Source organism: Diplotaxodon limnothrissa, linkage group LG12 (genome assembly GCF_057381915.1).
Source record: "Diplotaxodon limnothrissa isolate DT_005_m linkage group LG12, D_limnothrissa_male_GT1.1, whole genome shotgun sequence".
Classification (NCBI taxonomy): Eukaryota; Metazoa; Chordata; class Actinopteri; order Cichliformes; family Cichlidae; genus Diplotaxodon; species Diplotaxodon limnothrissa.
The window spans coordinates 13,265,295-13,281,040 of record NC_140607.1 but is presented as its reverse complement, the minus strand read 5'-3'; the positions used below and the strand labels follow the sequence as shown (position 1 = coordinate 13,281,040).

General features: G+C 38.8%; 1 protein-coding gene across 1 annotated transcript in view; it reads left to right on the top strand.

The window, feature by feature from the left end:
• The window catches only part of LOC146620939 (transmembrane protein 132C), a 192,516-nt gene that overhangs the window by 26,212 nt on the left and 150,558 nt on the right, over nucleotides 1-15,746 (top strand). The gene's annotated exons all lie outside the window — the stretch shown is intronic.

Below are 15,746 nucleotides of genomic sequence, written 5' to 3'. Positions count from 1 at the left end.
TCTGCTTCTGTACTCAACTGATCAAATCATTATTGATTGCGAAGTCAGCTGGCAACATTAATGTAGCACACAGTCTAACGACGACGACTTCATTTTGTGATTGGCTGCACTGGGATACAGAATAAATGACTGGAAAGAGTTTGAGGAGAGTCGTCCTCTTTCATGACGGTATTTATACAAGAAAAGGTGCCATGTAGCTAACAGCTCCTTGACATTTGTGGTCAAATTAATTCATTGATCGTTTTTTGTGGCCATGTGAGAAATGTAATGTGATTTAACCCTTTTGTGGGTGAAACCTTTCACCAATAGAACCAAAGGAGTTTGTGGTTCAGGCCAAGAAACAAGCTATACCAGGCTTTACAGTTACAGTTTTTTGTTGTTGTTGTTCTTTTACAGTGACTAGAAGAATTCATGCTTACATTGTTACTCACAATTAATGTCATCATTACACATTGTTCATTATTTTTCCTTAAAAGAAACCATTACATTGATTAATTCAATCCCAGAGCAGCTCACTACACTACTCGTTGTATTTTGCATTGCTCTGTAAAATGACCTGAAATGCAGTCACATAATTGTAACAGTATAAACCTGAGGCTACAGTTCCAAATGCCGACACATAATCCTATCCTAATGAGGGCATACATACAGTCTTTTTTATGTTTATGCATGAACACAAAAAACAACGTACAGTAAAGATGAAATCAGGACCAAAGAGACTTTAAGGTCATCGCACAATGATTGCACTGCAGTGCTGCAAGTCAGACTGCTCATCATAGCTTTTGTTAGCTGCTGAAGATCAGGATCTGGGTGCTGGGTTGGGGTCAGCTTTAGCATCACTCTGGGTTGTTGGCTAGCTTTGTGTTAGCATGTTGTCTAACGCAAGTTAGCAGTATATAGTTGTTTCTGTCTTGGATTCAGGACTTTATCGTCATGCTCTTGTGCTTTCGTGCATTAAAAATAAAAGTAATGACCTAGTAAAAATAATACAAGAATTGAAATCAGCTAAAGATGTAAAGTGATTACAATAAGACATTTTGTTGGAACGCATCACTTTCAACATTGTTATCACCATATCCATAAAAAACTTTTTAAGAATGATTTCAGTCAAACATGAGCCTCGTTTGTGTTTTGTCTCATTTTAGGCAAATCAGTTTAAAACTATACAAAAGTAATAAAAAGTTGAAAAGGTTCCTCTAAGGTTCCTCCACTTCCTCTAAGGATCAGTTTAGTATTTGGGACATTATCTTCAGCATTAATGTGTGTTTGTCTGATGAATATTGTCAGGATCAGTATATTGTCTTGTCCATAATTTTTGTTGCCTTTTCTTTTTCTTTTGAAGGATTAAACAGTAAAATATCATCTGTAAACCTCAGAAATAATATAATATTAACAGAAGTAGATTTACAGAATTCTCAGTTCCTTTGTTAAAAAGTTGTTTTAACTCACCGACATGCTGTTTATTAAAAATGTTTACATTTAATTTTGTCGAGAGCTCACAGACTAAAATGTTAGAAGGGTTGTTGATTGCACATTACTGTTAATATGAGGCATAAGGTTCATTTGTGCTAGTATTTTTGCAATGTTAGTCATTACAAACTTTTTTGCCCATGAAACATGGCTGATTTTTTGGCAGTGCCAGCTTTCACAAAAAAAGTATATTTTTAGGTACCATGTACTTTAGGACAGAATGAGGTGGATAATTTATGACGATATTGCTTCACGAAGAACAGATCTGGATGCTGGTCTTTTAGGTGCTTTGCTGAATTTAATCCCTTGGTCTGAAAATCACGACATAATCGCTTAAATATCACCTCATTTTATCAATTATCATCCCTTGGTCACCCACATCATCCCTCCATGCCTGACTCTACCTTTCTTACCCACGTCAAGGACAGAGCTACTGCGAGAGTTGCATTTGTGGCCATAAGACTAGAAAACTTGTAGGTGTATGCTGCCTCCGCCTGTTCAGAAGAGCTGTAACCTTCACTGCCTACAGTATTAAAAAATACAAGTGCCATTGTGTTTTCAGAATTTCTATTGAAAAAAGTTAAAGGAAGGTAAATACCAGTTCTGGTGACATCCCAATTCATCGTGGTGTCATCGAAATTTCTTCAAGAAAGCAAAAAAAAGTTTATTTCCTAAAATGTTTTCCACATTTGTTGTGAGTCTGTGTGAGTAAACTGACATGTTGCTGCAACACAATACCAGACTTGTTATATACAGTGCCCTTCCAGAGCAGACTGAAATTTTAGCTGCGGGAAGCTTTGAGATCAAAACGAGACAATGAGCCCCTCTCTGAGCTATCGTTTCAAGATATTTATATGACAACAGCACATAAACCGAACTGAAAAGAAAGCGAGCAAAAACAGTTGTGTGTTAACGAACCTTTAGACGGTACACTTCATAGCCTATACAAGGTATGAATTATATGCTGTGTAAAATGAACTTCTATGTTATAATAGATATATTATAGTTGTTTTTATTTCATCTTACCACAACCTCATAACTTATTTTCTAGCTAACCACATATATCTTCAGTAAGTGCAGGAAGAGCCGGGTTATCTCTCAGAAATGCAGTGACTCAGTGAAGCTGCTGATAGGTACTAATTACAATGAACAGATGAGACAAAATGATTTAGATAATTAACATGTGATGCAAATGAGGATGCCATTGATTAAAATGCATGTCCATTAGTGTAATGACTGAAGGCGATCTTAATCACACTGGTTTAGAACATTTATAAACCTCCAGAGATGCTCTAACAAGGGGTCAAACCAATTCATCAAACTATGTAAAAAGGAAAACAAACTAGGTGGAACGCAATATTAAGATGAAGCGTACCGATACTTATATCAAGCTGTAGCACTCTTATTGTGCACTAATAAAAACAACAATTTCCCGAGTTTACAACAAATATGCACAGAAGATGTTTTAGGGCCAGAATTGGAGCTGAGGTAAACAAGTTAACGGCAGCTTGCATTGTTTAGTTTTAACAAGCCAAAGAAAATTTCCAGACTTGCCCTTCTCGTGCTTCATTTAATCGCCTACTACTTGTCCTGAAGTGATAAGCATTAAACTGCGAAAGTCTGAATGAGTTCTTTGATCAGTCAAATGAACAGGCCAGGCTGCCCGCAGAGGCAGTGCCTGTGGTGTTTTGTTTTTTTTATTTGGCAGCGTTACGCATGCCAGGCGCAGGTTGGCCATCTGAGAGCGACAGATATGAAAAGGCCTCTGTGTGGTCCTAGGTGATAAGGCTGTCCTCATACATGCATTTGTTAGGACACTTAATCGCCAGAGCGAGAAGACTTTGATCTCTATATTCACAACATCATTATCATTTGTGTACTACGCACTTCTATGTCAGCCATTGTTGGCTGTATCCACGAATGCAGAATGAGCTTATGATCGTGTGAAATTAGTCAAACAGACCCTCGGCTCTATGTTAGTTTAAAATGTTTATTAGATCCCCGCTCTTTAAAACCAAAATCCGGGGGTTAGTTCTGCATGCTCATAAATTTATACGCACTATTTGCACAAAAATCCTCTTCTTCTCAATGGACATGATGAAAAAGGTCAGATTTAAATGAAAGTTGAAATGGTCATTGAGCCTTCAGTCATTCTTTCCTCTTCTCCAATTCAGTTTTCACCTTACTTTGCTCCATTATGCTGAAAGGTTCACACTGTGATAGATATTATGCAAAGAAAGCTAATTTGAATTCACAGCAGGGTATGGCTTGCTGGGGCATTTCTCTGTTGACATGCTACTTTTAATTTGACGGGTTCTGATTTGATTTGACCTCCTCTGTGTTAATAGGCTCTGTCACTCAGGAACTGGAAAGTTTTGCTTATTTTTATTGTAGCTTACTTTCCTCAAACGCGGACAGATTTCGATGTGGAGCATATCGTCGCTACTTGTAGTTACTATCATCAGTCATCCTGGCATGAACACATTTCTATTTCCTGTCTCCTCTCCCTTTGATAAGCCATCATCCACTGGAAAAAAAATAAAAAGGTTTAAATGTCAAATGAAAGAGAAAATTGCCTGAATTATTCTAGAAAAAGACCATTATGGCTAACATTTTAAAATCCATTATCACCATCTTACATGCACAAGGTGGAGGTATCTAGTTTGGAGGCCACCATGTTTAAATAATATTCCAGGGGCAGTGCAATTTACTCTGGAATAGAAGAGTCTTTACCAAATTCTCCTTTTAATTTGATGAACTGTTGAATTAATAAAAACATGCATCATCCTTGAAAAAAAAGAAATGGAAAAATTGGAAACTACCCATCCTTGGACAGCTGACATTTTTGTGAAAATATTTAACCACTTAAGGTTCAGTTAGTACCATACAAGTGCTCCTTTTAAAATTTTGATTAATGTACAAGAGACTTGAAAAAAGGAAGTTAAAGCAGAGCAAGCACAAAACTGCAGTTCCTGTTGTGGCCACTTGAAGCAGGCTCCCAATGCATGTCAATGCCCATAGACTCCCATGTTACAATGCACAAATTTAGTGCCTTACAATCATTTTTACAGTCTATTGTTTCCATCGCTATGAATAGTTCATGATATTTACGAGGGATGAATTTTTAATTTATAGCTCATCCACCTGGATACTAGAGGTAGGGGCATGGCCACTTTAATTAACAGTTCCTCTAGATGTCTGCTAGACCCCAACTGTCATGTAATGCAGAGATTGGGAACTCAAATGTGTGCAGGCACGCTTAAAGAACAACAAAACCCCAAACTACAATAGCAAAAAAAACAGCCCTTTATTAGATGTCCAAAACATAAATCAGCCTGTAAAATCCATCTATTAAAAAAACAAACATGAGGTGAAGCAACAGGATGAAAGATTAACATACGCTGAGGTACTGAACAGAGGAACAACAGGACTATATGAACTCACACACTGAGGGCTAATTGGGTTTACACACAGCCGGGGGAAACAAGACACCGTGGCATCATCTCAATCACAGGGGAGGAAAGAAAAGCAGATACAAGACACAGAAGACAACTAACCAGCAGTTAGTTTAACAGGAATCAAGAAATGATAACTAGCAAACTCAGACAGAAAAGTCAACTTAAAAAGGGACAAAAACATAAAGAAAACACAGATGGGGAAAAACAAAATGAAGGAACTATTAAACTGTAAAATAAAAGGAACTAACACACAAAGGTAAGCAAGCAGAAATGTAACTCTGAAAACTCAAAACTCTCTCTGAGTGTAACCCCACGACCACCACAGGACAGGACCCCCAATAAATGAAGGTAATGAACATAATATTTCTGACATATTTGTAATGTTGATGCATTTTTATTTGAGTCATCCAACAAACATATTTAACTGTGGGCTGTGTATGTATGTTATCAAGCAGTTATTTAGCTCTAATGTGTGTTAGCAGATATGTTCGTCTCTGCTGAGCACCAATATGGTTTATGGATGCAATTTGCAAGCTAAGTGTGCTCATCCAAATGTTGTAAACTGTGGCACGGAACAGCTAACATGACAGCGGTAAAAATGCTGGTGCTAACGCATTAAAATGTTGGGTCCAAAACCAAAGGGTGGCATCACAGTGGCTACAATCTCTTCTTAAAAGTTTATATAGTAAAAGTAGAAGCACTATAAACACAATTACAGGGAGACGGGTCTGACTGCTGCTGAACAGTTTTCTGGGTGAAACTCTAAGTGGCAGTCATGCTGCTGTATCTCATCAGACGTTGTAAGTCGTCATCCAGCAGAAAGCTATTATTCCACAAACCCATTTGAGTAAATGCTAGATTGCTTTTTCATTACACCATAAGCCATTATTTACACCAAGGTTAAAAGTTGACTCTACATGCAGCTACTTCATTACCAGATGATATAAAGGTAGAGATTTTAACTCCTCAACGGGGTTTAAGATGTATTGTGGATGTTAATTGATATAATCAAAGAATAGGTTGTTGTGAACAAAGATGGATTAAGCAGGATTAACTATTTGATTGCTATGGATTGCATAGCTGTACGCCTGCTTTAGCGTGCCCCCACTTTGTTAGGTTTGGGAGAGAAACTGTTTCAAATCATATTCCTTTCTCGCGAGGCTGTTTTATCATGAACAGCAGTCGCTCTTTGCAGTGTCTTAAAGACATTTGTGCACACTAGCAGCCTTTTGCAAAGGAGAGCCAAATGAAAGAAAAGACATTGAAAAGGCACTTTAAACTCATTAAATTTAACATGCCAGTAATGTATAAGATGAAGTCATTATCATAATATGTTTTCTGGCATCACTGTGCAAGCTACTTAGTTTGTTAGGTGTCATTGATAATTCATCATTATCTCCTAGTATTATATGCTTCATATGCAAATCAAATGCAATGAAGGAAATTATTTTAAAGGATATTTTCCTGCTGCAATCTCCAGCGATATAAAGTGAGAACCCAGAGCACAAAAGGAAATTGCTCTATTTTCTGTCTTGGTGCAATGCTGCCGTGCAGCATGAGTCACTGTATGGTGAGGGCTATTACATGTACGTCGTCCTCCCTGCTGGACTCTGCCATTATTTTACAAAAGAAGATTTTGTCGATTTAAGTGACACTTTTCCTGAGAGCAAAGCTTCTTCGGTACACAAACACTCATTCTCATTTCTTTCCATGTAACATACTGCTGTAATTCAGGAACAAAGGATCACACACAGACACAACTGGTGATGGATTGGGGATGTATTATTAACACTGGAGTGGAGACTGGGGCTTGTCTGCTCTTTTCGTGCAGCGTTTACTGCAAAGTAAGCAACAACTGAGCGTGACTGCATGTTGACCAATGCAAGACGTAGCCTCACTTCTTCCGAAAGTAACAGCTGCTATTATTCTTCTCCTTCTCAAACTTGCAGTCTTCAACCTCCGCTGACATTGAGTCAAGCGAATCGAGGCACTCACTTGAGGCAATTATAAAATTTTTAGTGCACCTTTCTCCGGGCTTTGTACAACTTTTTTTCAAACAGGCACTAGTACTTCAGAACACGTGTAAGATGTGTAACATGGGAAGAAGTTCCCATTTAATACAAAGAGAAAAACACCTATTGCATGAATATCTAAAAATAAAACAGCAGTGGTACAATGTGGTTTGAAATTAATATTTAAAGGAGGAAAAGAGTTCAGAAGGGCGTGCCTCACATAAAATCTTAGCTTGATGGATGAACTATATTTTTCATGGAGACACCATAGAAGAAATCAGACAGGAATTGGTGTGATAGCAAATTTATTAGACACCAAGCATACAACTGACGCTGAGTGTAGACTTTAAATAATCAAAGATAAGCAAATGTTACTAGTTTGTTCTAAGAGAATTGCATCATTATTACAGTTTTGTCCAATCAAGAACTTATATCTGTCAAGTTAATATGAAATGCTTCAACTTGAGGAAGAGGTTTCCCTAAAAGCTGATACCCAAAAACCTTCTTTGGGTATCGGTGCTGTTAAATTGGCAGAGACTTGTGCAAAACCAGTAGCAGAGACACGAATTGTCATCTGTGCAACCACAAATATTGTTGCATTTGTTACATTTGTTACCTGCGCTTTCTCTGTGTGGCAGCTGGATTACAAAAGGGTGTTGTGACTGCTTCGTGTGTGCCTGTGCGTGTTGCACAGATGTGCAGGTGTGTACACTGAGTACACACGGCTGAATGTCTCAGCTGTGTGCCAGGCAGATAAACACCGCTGATCTTCTGCATGCAGTTTGTTTAATAGTGTGCCTCCTGTGGAGAACATCCTACCAAACATTTGTTTTCGAACAGATTTCAATAAAGCTGTCAGCGATTTTGCAATAACACTGGGCATCCATTTGTGCGTCTGTGTGTGAACAGGAGTGCCTCCGTGCGCGTTTGTGCTAGTAGGCGAGTGCTCGTGCCTGCAGAGACGTGTTTGCGTGAGAGCACCCTGCTATGCTCGCACCGTTAATACCGAAAGCTCCACGAGTGGCTGCGATGGAATCAATTTGCATCTTCTTTAAAAGGCAGTGCATCAGTGAACAAATTACCTACCATCACGCTTCATTATGTGTACTGATGGACAACGGCGACTAATGTATGCAAGAACCAGTGGCCTAAAATATCAGCTGTGGTGGGATTGAGTGTACAAAATCATTATGCCGAAAAGAGTTAAAAACCTGATCTGAGGTAGGCTATTATCCAAAATACTATCTTTGAAAGAGTGGAAGGTAGGATTTAATTTTCCAAAAGGCACAATTTCCTTGTATTACATTTTCTACTACAAAATTTTAAGAGTAAATGCAATCTTTCTGGAAATAAAAGACAAACATCCAGTACTCCAAAGTGGCATTGACCAAGTCCAGTAAGTCGCACACAATTCAGTCAGAAATAAGGCCCCAAAACAGCCCATGAGATACACAAACATAATGCTAGGAAGCTTTGAAGAAGTGATAAGAACAAAGACAATATGACAAAAGACAGTCACATATTACACATATTATTACGGTATTATGCATATTATTATTATTTGGTCAATATGACTGGAGAACAGCTATGGTATTAATAAAGGTTAGACTATTTGAAACATTTGAAAGCTGGAAAAATGTCCACTGTGCCATTAAGATATAGGAGAATGTGATGGATTATTCTGCAATGAGTGCTTTTTCTTCGCTCTCCTCTTTTCACTCTCTGTGTTTACTCTGCATTTAATAATTAGTTATTAATCTCTGGCTTTGTTCCACAGTGTGTCTTTTGACCCATCTCCCTCCACTCACACCCTACCAGTCGTGGCTGATGACTTGCTGAGTGTGGTTCTGCTGGAGGTTTCTTCCTGTGAAAAGGGAGTTTTTCCTTCCCACTGTTGCCAAGTGCTTGTTCATAGGGGCTTATCTGATTGTTGGGGTTTTCTCCGTATTATTATATTACAATATAAAGCACCTTGAGGCGACTGTTGTTGTTACTTATATAAATAACATTGAATTGAAATCATTCATTCTTTAATGATCTGAGAGCAAGTACAAAAGAAAAATGAAAATAGAATTCAAACACAGGCTTAAATTAGGCTCAGTGTGAATTTGATATGAAGCCCACAAGTACAAAAATTTGATCTGTTTTAGGATCATATTAAAGCTTGAAAGACAATCAAACTGTTATAAAACTGTAAATAACAGGAAACAAGAAATCAAAGAATGAGGTCATGTACTGGAGTCTGCCTTTATTACTGATGCTCACTGGGGGAAACACAAGGACTTTAGATGTTATTGAAAACTTTATGCCCTCTTACTTATCTTCCAGGAATAGTGACACTGTTGAGATGTGATGCTCACAGTGTTGTCTGTAATGTGATTTGCAATGACCCCAATGGAGGTCGCGGGCTAAAATGAGTGTCTTTGAGGAATAAAGTTGTTCTTTATAATACAAGCATTGCTGTAGCTTTAACCTCCCTGGGGCCACAACTGTCAGAACTAAGACGCAAAGCATTGTTTCTAATTTTGATTTTGTATTTCAAAAACATCACAATTTCTGAAATTCCAAGGTTTGTATCTAAGAAAAACTGTCTCATATTAATTTACAAGGATATAAAAAGTGAAAAAAGAAGCAGTTGCTCATACTTGAGGGGCCGGGACCATGGAAATTAATTTACTGTAAGCTCGTCTTCACTTTATCAAGCGGTTCGCATGGGACAAAAGTGTCAGGATATTTGCTTCTAAATGTCTCTGTATATTAATTTGCACATTAACAGAGTCACTGATTCTCTTAAATCTTCATACTACAAACAATACACTCTGGAGTAAAGACAGATAGAATCGCAAGTCAGGTCCTCTTAAATCATGCTGCATCAGCTCCAGGCTTGTAGCTGCAGAACACTAATGGCTGAAGAGAAAAGTCTCAATAAAACAGAAATAAATGAGCCTTCACTGGGGTTGAGAAATAAAAAAGCAGCGGGAGGCCTCCCTCTTTTTGCGTAAGACCCCAACGTGCAGACCAAGGTACTGGTCACATGCTCATATCAGATTCATTATAGTCCAATCTCATTTGAAAGCCATCATCCCCAGCTATAAACAGGCACTGAATCAGCAGCTGCTGGGGTGCTTCTGCAGGGGAGAGCATGTGATGAAAGAATAAGAAAATGCCTTGTCATTTGTTGGCAGGCATTGAAGCCATAAGCCATTTTCCTAAAACAGCTTATCCATTTGAAAGTGGAAGAAAGAATTACTCTGGGGAACAGATATAGATGATTAAGACGAAACGCATCTGAGAAAAGGACTTCAAACATGCATTAAATAAATCTTGTCAGACGTCTCTGCGTTGTTATGAGTAATTTCTTTGTAGTTTGTTTATATTTAGCCTGTGAGTGTTTTGGTGTTATTTGGCAGCCGACTACAGGTAACGTTCGCGTTTCCAGTCGGGTAATAGCATCAGCAGCAGAGTCCTCTTTGGAGGCGATGATACGCGAAAAAAGTAGAAATAAAATAAAGAAAGAATGTTAACAAAGAAAGAATAAACTACCCCGGTGTACAGCTCTTGTGAATTTAAAAGAGCTGATTTATTTTCATGTAGTAAAGAGTCTCCTCGTGTGTTCAGTATGCGTCGCAGCGGGTGCTACAAGGTGTCAAACATCGCCCCATCTTGTGCTGAGTTTGCTGATTTAAAATTTGGCTCATTAAGTTTTCTAGATTTTTATTAGCTTGTAGAGAGTCTGGCCTTGGCTTGGTGAGGTTCTGTTAACAAACACAGCTGCCAAAAGCTGGGCACACCGAGAGGCAGCAGCAGAGCAGAGGGATATTAAACTCCAGCATATACACCCCATTGTTCCCACACTGCTCCATGGGGGGGCTCCTATTATCTGTCTGGGATCCTTGTGACGGCTCCCTTACTGAAAATACAGGGTTGTAAACCCACGAATGGCTTTCATATATTGACCATATACCACTGGATGTGTGATGGGATTACATCATATAGTTTTGGTTTTTTTTACACTGCATGTGTTTATTGCCCAGTAAAACTTGTTTAGAAGGAAACATAAATGTATAGTAAAGAAACAGCAGCTTTTTTAAAGACACAGTATTTATAAAGCTCCAAGATATAGAAATCTCTACAGCATCTTCTCTGCCGGTGTGCGCACAGTTCCACTTTCAACCTTATAGTGTCCTCTGTGGACAAATCCATGGCCAGCACAGGTCCGGATGGAAGAAAGGAGTTTCTCTCGATTTATCATCATCTGATTGTTGGTATATTTTGCAAGGAGGTAGCAGTTATTGGGTTGGGAGTCACATAATCCAACAACCTGTTTTTTCCACAGGGAGCATCAATCCTGTGTAGCTGCGTGTGGCCAGACAAATACTCTGAGATTGCGTAATTGCAGGGCTTTGCTGGTTGCCTCGGGTGTTTGTGGAGCCCATGCAAGAATCATATAATGGGCTTTGAGATGTCTCTCCGGTGTGCATTCAAGATCCTATCACAACATGTGCCTCGATATGCTACTGCCTGTACTATAGACAGTCATTGGCGGCTATAAAATAAGCAAATTTGTCTTGTTTAGTTACATTTGTCCCAGTAAAAGCAGGGCAAATGTAGCGAATAAACAGAAGAAAGAACCAAAGGATTCAGGAAATAGCCTCCTGACAATTAAGACATAAATATCACACCCTAGACTTTATGTTAGACTCTGTTAGCGATTAAATTTATGCTTGTGTCTCTTTCTGTTCAAATCACTGGTTACATTTGTAACCGCCTTGTCCAAATGTTACTTGTAAGACTAGCATGTTATTTGGATGTCGATGAATACGAAATACATTAAAGCTCACAATAAAATATCCTGCTGGAAGGCTAATAGAGGCCAAGCTCTCACTACTGATGAATATATTGACAAGAACAGAGCCTCAGAGATCACAATACATTTCCCGCTCCCTACATTATACATGCAGCGGTAATTATGTCTTTGTAGAATGACTGAATTAAATTACAATTATTCCTTCTATCTGTTATTCAGTCCTAATTAACTGGTAGGTTTTATTCAATCCACTGTCTTTTACTTAGACTTTCCTTTGCCCCTCACAATTTTATTCCCTTCTAAGCGCAAACATGATCAAAGCAGTTTTCTTATAATTAATTACAGTCTCTAAGCTAGGGCCCCACTTTAGCCTGTAGTTTCATGTTTAATTTAGGGTCAGTAACTCGTAGATTCTTCCAAGCGCACAGTAACAGTTATCTATATTCAATTCTAACTTTAATCTTGTAAACTAAATTATATTGGTATTATTAAGAAGGATTTAAATGGCATCGAGAGGCACACTCACCTCTGACCACATCCGTTATATAGCACACTTATTGTAATAAGATTCGACTAAAAGATCGTGCATTCATTACCCTGATGATGACCCCAGAAATATAGCATATAACACCCAAACCTTATCTCTTTGGCTCAGTTTGACTGTATTGTCCATTAAATTGCGAATGATGCTCAGCCTATTAGCGGTCGGGAAGTACAGAGATATGATTTAATGCTGTTTCTTGGAGGGAACACAATAAGACTAAATTGAATGGTTTCCTTATTCACTTTCACGGACTTTAATGTGCCCTTAAAACTCTATAAATTGGCACTGTAACTGGTCATATTATATCCTCCCTGACACTTGTAGCCACTTGTTCGTTGACAATGGCTAATTATCTCACATAGTTGCATTCTGGAGGTTGTGGGATGTAAATAAAAAGTAGTCAGCAGTTAAAAACATGGTGATTCTCAAGGACTGTTTCACTCCTCTGTACTTCAAACTTCCAGATAAGAAGAGACACTAGTAAAAATTATAGGACTATCCTTCCACTTTGTATAAGGAGTAATTTAATCACTATTAGTAGTCAGAAATTTAAAAGACTTAAGGCCATATTATTGTGTGTGGATGCTTTAATAAATTATTTAGAAGCCTTAATTCGAAATAGCCCCCATGACAGTATTTTCTTAAAGGATTTTTTAAAGTAAGTGAGGCTGTCAGATACCTCAATACCACCAAAACAAAAGAACTGGTAGTTGACTTCAGAAGGAGGAAGTCCGAGCTGCAGCCTGTCAGCATCAACGGGGAGTGCGTGGAAAGGGTCTCCAGTTTCAAGTTTCTGGGTGTGCACATAGACACAGACCTCCAATGGAGCTCTAACACCTCTGCGGTCTTAAAGAAGGCCCAACAGCGTCTCCACTTTCTGAGAATCCTCAGAAAAATGGACCTGAAGAAGGAGCTGCTGACCGTCTTCTACCGCTGCTCCATTGAAAGTGTGCTGACATATTGCATTGGTGTGTGGTTCTCCAGCTGCACCACAGCACACAGAAAGGCACTCCAGAGGGTCATCAACATGGCCCAAAAAATCATTGGACATCCTCTTCCCTCCCTGAAGGACCTGTACAGCACTCGCTGTCTCAAGAGGGCACGCAGCATCCTACGGGACTGCACACACCCAGGACACCGGGTGTTTAAGCTGCTGCCGTCTGGCAGGAGGTTCAGGCTGCTGAGGTCCCGAACAAATAGACTCAAGGACAGCTTTTACAACAGAGCAATAGTCCTGATCAATGTAAATAGCTGACCTGACTGGATACCTCCCTGGACTTTTTAGGGGGAGGTAACAATGTTTAAAACGATAACAATAATATTTATATTTATAACAAGGTGCAATAATAATTAATGTGCAATAATAACAGTGTGCAATACACATACACTTATTCTTCTTTTTTATACTAAGTTAATATACTGTGTTGTGTTGTTTGTTACGTTGTGATGTGTCATATCGTGTCGTGTTGTGTTATATGTAGTGCCGACGTAGGACAGTTTTTCCAATTTCATTGTACTACTGTACTATGTATGACTGTGCAATGACAATAAAGAGTTATCTTATCTTATCTTATCTTATGAGAAGATCAATGAGACTTTCATGTCTTTACACCAAATCTGATGCCAGATATCTTAGCTTAGCTCAGCACGGGTGGAAAGTGCTAGCTCATCTCTGCTCAGAGATAACAAAACACTTGAGCTCATTAATTAGGAGAGTATCCTGTTCATGTAATCCTCATAAAAACAACACATTGTGTTTCAAGCATCTTCCTGTATATCACTATATCCATGGCCTGCATCGAGTCTTGCTTTGGGCTTTTATTTAATCATTATCTTCACAGATGACCTTGAGTTCAGGTTCAGTGGTTTAAGCATTGAACTGATGACACTTTACGACAGATTTATGTATTGCAATGGTGTTACTCCTCAAGCCACAAACTGAGCATTTTGTACACACTAATGTGCAAAACTGTCCTAAGAAAAACACAGAACCAAATGTCCCAAACAATGCAAGTAATTTTAAAGCTAACTCTTAGAATCAGTCAGCTAAAGAGACAAATGTGCCCAATTGCACAGCTTAGATTTCTTTGCCATGGATGGCCTGTTGTATAAATTGTTAGTGATTTGGCCTTTCGGGAGGCATCATGCTGTGCAATGTATGAAAAGCCCAAGGACACTAGCTCTTCTGGGACTGAAATAATCACTGTCTGCTGTTTTTTTAATGTGTTAATTTAATTCCAAAAAGCACTTGAAGTCCAGCCAAAAGGCAAACAGGGACACTTTACATTTATTTTGTGTTGATTTTTCTATACGTGTGACAGTAAAACCTGCACCGTTTTTGCTGTCTGCTGCACTTTATTGTAAAACTTTGCATGACTTACCTGGTTTTATCTAGCCCGGGCAGAAGCGTTGCAGTTTTTAGGGTGGATGTGCCTCCATTACCCTTTTTTATGATCTTCATATTGGATTTCTATAGGTCAAAAAAAATAAATAAACGGTTTGCACATAATGTCTGTCCCAATTCCAATGACTACTGTGCAAAATCGTGCTGCCGGAAAGCACTTCATATGTATTATTTACACAGTTCGCCCCCACAATGTGCCGCAATTAGTGTGTATCTGGTTGATCCAGAGATCAGGAAAGTCAAATGTAGCAGCAGCTCTGCTCTGTACAGATAGAAGCGCAGCCCCCTGTGATCACAGCCCCCTGTCACAGGGCACGGGCCCTCCTCCTCAGATCCGCATCAAATCAGTTGTGTCAGACACAGTGCCATTATGCTTCCATACAGTAGACAGATTTTCCCCTCTTCCTTTCTTGCTTATAGCTGCTTTGCAGTGGGAGTACCAAGCATGTTCTGAATGCCTAATACTAATCTGTCCTGACATTCAAATTATAAGATCAGTTTCTACACGTATGTGTGTGCTATACAGCACCATGCAGTTGTTCTGACACCATGCACTCAAACCACCACTCAGACTCATGCACTGTAGTCCTGTCTTAATTAGGATGCCAGAAACCCTTTGTGTTAAAATGCAGTTCACATGTTTTAATTAAAAATGAATCAGAAACACTTGCAAATCCTGACTTATTGTCTAGTTTTTCCATGTTTCCATAGCTACCAAGTCATCTCCAACCAGGAAGTAAAATGGGATTCAGAGCTATTCTTTTTTTGTGACCACAGACTAACCCATTTGTTCAAAAAGCAGCTCCATAATGAAAGTGAATAAATAAGATATTCAGGTAAAATTAACTGTAAGCCCAATGCCACCCACATTCGTTGCATCAGTTAGCAACCCACCCCACCCCCCCACCCGGCGGATATGTGAGCATCCTGGGATTTGTGCTCATCTCTTCATTCATGTTGTATATTTCAACTATTTCTCCTAAATATATATTTGTCACAAATCTGTTGCTAAAATTAGGACTGTGTCTCAAAATTCTACTCATTTTCACTT